Source organism: Nicotiana tomentosiformis, chromosome 1, assembly GCF_000390325.3.
Source record: "Nicotiana tomentosiformis chromosome 1, ASM39032v3, whole genome shotgun sequence".
NCBI lineage: Eukaryota > Viridiplantae > Streptophyta > Magnoliopsida > Solanales > Solanaceae > Nicotiana > Nicotiana tomentosiformis.
Window position 1 is genome coordinate 23,738,484 of NC_090812.1, and position 4,748 is coordinate 23,743,231.

Consider the following 4,748-nt stretch of genomic DNA (forward strand, 5'->3'; position numbering starts at 1 on the left):
TTGATTGTTGAGCTCTCGGGAAATCCCCCCTAATTCCCCGCATGGTGCATCGCCCCATGCGCATGCATGTGTAATTTTTACAGAGCTAATGTCCTATTTCGGCTAGGAGAAGGTGGTTTTGTGTGGGCCCGACCATACTTGGTATAAATACATGGACAAACGTTATTTTTTAGACTTTTTTAAACATACTTTGGACCTAAGGAGGCTAAATAGGAGTTGGAAGAGCAAAAACACAAGTATTTCATCATTCCTTCCTCACTCAAGACTCGAGTTTGGATTGAATTTATGTTTTACTCTACTTTAATTTTATTTGTGATGAATTACTCCATTTCTATGGAGTAGTTCCATTTAGGGTTTGATGAATTTGGTGTATTGATGATTGTTTGTGGATTACAACTCCAGTTTTATGCATTGAATCGGTTTTGTATGAATTAATTGTTGCATCTTTGTTCACTAGTTCATATAATCGAGAGAGGCATGACTTGTGATATCTTTGCATTATATTATTGATTGAGTTCATTAGTTCTTCTTAGTAACCGAAAGAGGCTAGTTAAATCATTGATTAAACCTAGTTAGGAGGATAATCGATAGTGGTTCTCCTAAACACCAATCCACTACAAAATCTTGCATACCTTCACAGAGCTTAAATTGGTTCATCTTGCGAGGTTGAGACTTAATCGAGAGAGGAGTTTCTGTTGAATGTTTGAACTAATAATTGGGTGAATTCGAGAGACTCACTTCAACATTAGAAGTGAATTATCTAGAGTTAGATCTAGGACAATTATCTTGCACCTATCTTATCAAAACCCTATCTTCTCTCATTAATACCCTTCTTTGTTTATTCCTTGTTTCGATTGTCATTAGTCAATAGCTTTAGATTCTTAGTTAATTTTAGCTAGACATCTTATAAATCTCAACTGTTGATCATCTTGGTTAGCAACCAAGGTAAAAACTATGAGAATACTGTTTAAATCTAATCCATGTGGATACGATATTATAATATACTATATTTGATTAGCGAGCGGAATTTAAGTGTGTATTTTGCACTCGTCAAATTTTGGCGCCATTGTCGGGGATTGGCAATCAATATTGTTTGAAATTCTTTGTAGTGCTAATTCAGGAATTTTTATTTTATTTAATTTGTTCCTTTTTACATTTGGTGTTGTTGACTGTGTGAATGTTACATGTTTAGATTGGTGCATGACTCGAGCTTCTGCGAAAGAAGTGCTACCATACGAGCCCGGGATAGAAAAACAACTGCGACAGCTGAGGAAGGAAAGAAATCTCACCGAGACGTAAGGAAAGGTTGGACAATCCTCAACCAAAGAACTTATGGCTGGAAACGGTTATGATAATGTGGATCTGGCTGCAAGAGAGGCAGCCCAACAACGGGAAAAAGCTGCACGGGTTGCTGAGGAAACAACTATTAGAGATGCACAGATTATTTATGAAGAAGAAAGGGATCGGAGAATTGCTCAAAATCAACCCTTGGTTGCAGACCAGTTCGAAAATATAGTTCCCATGCCTGGGAGATCATTGAGCGACTATGCTAGACCGATCTACAATCAAGGGTTATCAAGTGTTAGACCACCTCCAATTGCAGCTAATAATTTCGAGTTAAAGCAAGGGTTGCTTCAAACCCTTCAGAATTGTTGTGTCTTCAGAGGGAAGATGAATGAAGATCCAAATACACATCTAATGGACTTCGAGGAGATTATGAACACCTTTCAATACAATGGTGTGTCACAAGATGCAGTGTACTTAAGGGCATTCCCCTTCACACTCAAAGATGATGCAAAGCAGTGGCTTCGAAGCTTACCCACGGGATCGATTAGAACATGGGATGAGATGACCAGAAAATTTCTTGATAAATATTGCTCCTCAGCTAAGACTGGCAAGTTTAGAAGAGAAATAAATAACTTTTGCCAGAAAGATACTGAAATTGTTTTTGAAGCATGGGAGAGGTTTAAGGAAATTGTTCGAAAGTGTCAACATAGTGGAATTGAACTCTGGATGCAACTCTAGGACTTTTGGAATGCATTGACACCGGCCTCGCATAGAACATTGAGCAATGCAGCTGGAGTCCCGTTGATGAAGAACACTCAAGAGGAGATAGTTACAATTCTTGATGAGTTGTCTGAAGATGCAAATCAGTGACCCTCTAAGAGTGCTGAAAGAAGAAGATCAACTGGTGTTCACCAAGTTGATGCTAATACATTTGTGCAGGTACATCTTGATGCTATGGCTAAAGAAATAACAATGCTGACCTTACCCTTGATATAAAATGAGCCTCACGCAGCTTGTGCTATATGTAGAAGAGCACACCCTACTCATGAGTGTGAAACCTCAACTGAGGAAGTGAATGTTGTGGGAAATTTCAATTTTAATGCATTGGGTCAGAGGCACCCCAATATTTTATGGAGTTCACCTGGGGGGGGGGGGGATGGGGTACCGCTAATGCATGGCAACAAAATAAATCTAGACCCCAGGGACAAGGAGCTCCAGCATTCCAAAATTAGCAGAGGCAGTAATTTCAGCCTCAACATCCCATTCATTCTGGCATAGAAGATCTCATGAAGGCTTTCATTCTGGAAACTGATGAGAGGCTAGAAACTCATAGCGCGGCTATACGGGAACATGGAGCAGATATCAAATAACTAGGCACTGGTTTTCGAAACCTGGAAAGACAGGTTGGGAAGCTAGCCACTCTATTGTCTGAGAGGATTCCAGGAACTGTCCCTGCTGATACTTAGAGAAATCCCAAAGATACAATGAATGATGTAACCTTGATAGGTGGGCAAGTATTGAAAGATCCCACCCCGATCTAAAATAATATGAAACTTGAAAAAGAAAGCGGGAAGCAGCTGAAAAGTGATGATGACAAGAAGAAGAAAGGCCCAATGAAAGCTGAGAAAAAGAAGAAGGGAGAAACTTCGAGAAGGGAGGAACATGATGGGAGGGAGTATATGCATGCTTTACCTTTCCCCCAAAAGCTATAGAGAGAAAAGCTGGACAAACAATTTGGAAGATTTCTGGATGTGCTAAAACAGGTTCATGCGAACTTACCGTTCACGTAAGTGCTCTCACAAATGTCTGCTTATGCCAAATTCTTGAAGGATATCCTTACAAAGAAGATGAAGATAGAAAAGACCTCAGTGATCAAGCTCATAGAGCATTGCAGCGCGATATTGCAAAATAAGCTCCCACAAAAGTGTGGAGATCTAGAGAGTTTTACTATCCCTTGCTCTATAGGAACTATTAATTTTGATAAATCATTATGTGATTCTGGTGCCTCAATTAATTTAATGCCTATGTCTATTTATATGAAACTGGAGAAGGAGATTGGAGAGGTAAGTTCTGCACCCATATATTTGCATCTGGCAGACCAAATGACTACAATACCCGAGGGGATAGTGGAAGATGTGTTAGTTCAGGTGGATAAGTTCATATTTTCTATGGATTTTATAGTGGTGAATATGGAGGAAAATAAGGAGGACCCTTCATCATAGTAAGAGCATTCTTAGCGACGGGTAGAGCTATATTGGGTATAAACTGAGAAAACTCATGCTTAGAGTGGGTGAGGAGACTGTGACTTTCAAAATGGATGTAGAAAATGGGGTGCAAAAAGACAATCCAGTTGTAAGTGTTGAGTGGAGAGTAAATGGGTCAAAAGAGAAGGCTGCGGTGAGTGAGAAAGAAAAGTGTGGGGTGTACCCCAAAAAGGCTGAGAAGAAGCTGTTTGCATGGATGTGTGCATTCGTTTGGGCACGGGGAATGGAGCCCGACTTTGACTCAGACCTCGACTAGATATTCAGGAAAGTTTCCTTTACCTTATACTTTTTAATTGTGTGTCATGGGGACATGTCACAACTTAAAGTGTGGGGTGAGGGATATTTGTATATATGTATAGTAGTTTTCTTTTTATTAGTTGTAGTTAGTAGAGACAGAAAAATATTTTGAAAAAAAATCATAATTTTTTTTTATTTTTTTTATTTTTCCCTACGATGGATATCATCGACAAGTTTCTTGAGGGATTAAGGTCGAAAGAAAAAGACAAAAAGTTTTTTGTTTCCAAGAGTTTTGTTTGAACCAGGTATAGTTAGTAGTAGTTTTTATTTTTGTTAGGAGTAATAAATCTTGTGCTATGATTCGAATTGAAAGCAATATTTCTTGACTTTATTATACCTTGAGAATAGTAAGTGCTTTAGTTATAACGCTTTGGCTCAGTTTTTGACTCATGTATAAGTACCTTAAAGTGTTTGATCTTAGCTTTGCTAAACTGCTTGGACTAGAGTGTAGTGATAGTCCGATCTTGAGTGAATTATGTGCCATGTGTATGAGAGGCTTTGTGTTATTTTGTGCAATGCATTTGATGTCTAGAACTTGCCCCCTCTGTTTGCAAAGCAAAATAGTAGTTTTATTCAGTCTTGAAAGAGATATAGGCATATCTTTGTTGAGCCAATTATATGCTTTTGCCCACCTAATTTTTATATATCCTAGTTAACCCCGTTGAGCCAATAATCCTATTTCTTTGGCAACCACATTACAAAGCATACCCAATTTTTGAATTGACCATCTATTTGAACCTTTTACCTCACGTGAGCACTTGATTTTGTTATGAACTTTGTAAAAGTTGAAATGTGGGGTGGTTGGTTTGGCTTTTGAGTGAAACTATTGAAATATAGAAATGTGCAATGTTTTGAAAAAGTAAGAGCCACTTGAATTGAAAAAGAAAAGAAAAAAAAACA

General features: G+C 38.4%; 1 non-coding gene across 1 annotated transcript; it reads right to left on the reverse strand.

Moving 5' to 3' along the window:
- Positions 1-1,896: 1,896 nt before the first annotated feature.
- LOC117279069 (small nucleolar RNA R71) lies at positions 1,897-2,003 on the reverse strand. The gene has a single exon (XR_004509466.1). It is a non-coding gene; the product is annotated as a small nucleolar RNA R71 (small nucleolar RNA).
- Positions 2,004-4,748: the final 2,745 nt, after the last annotated feature.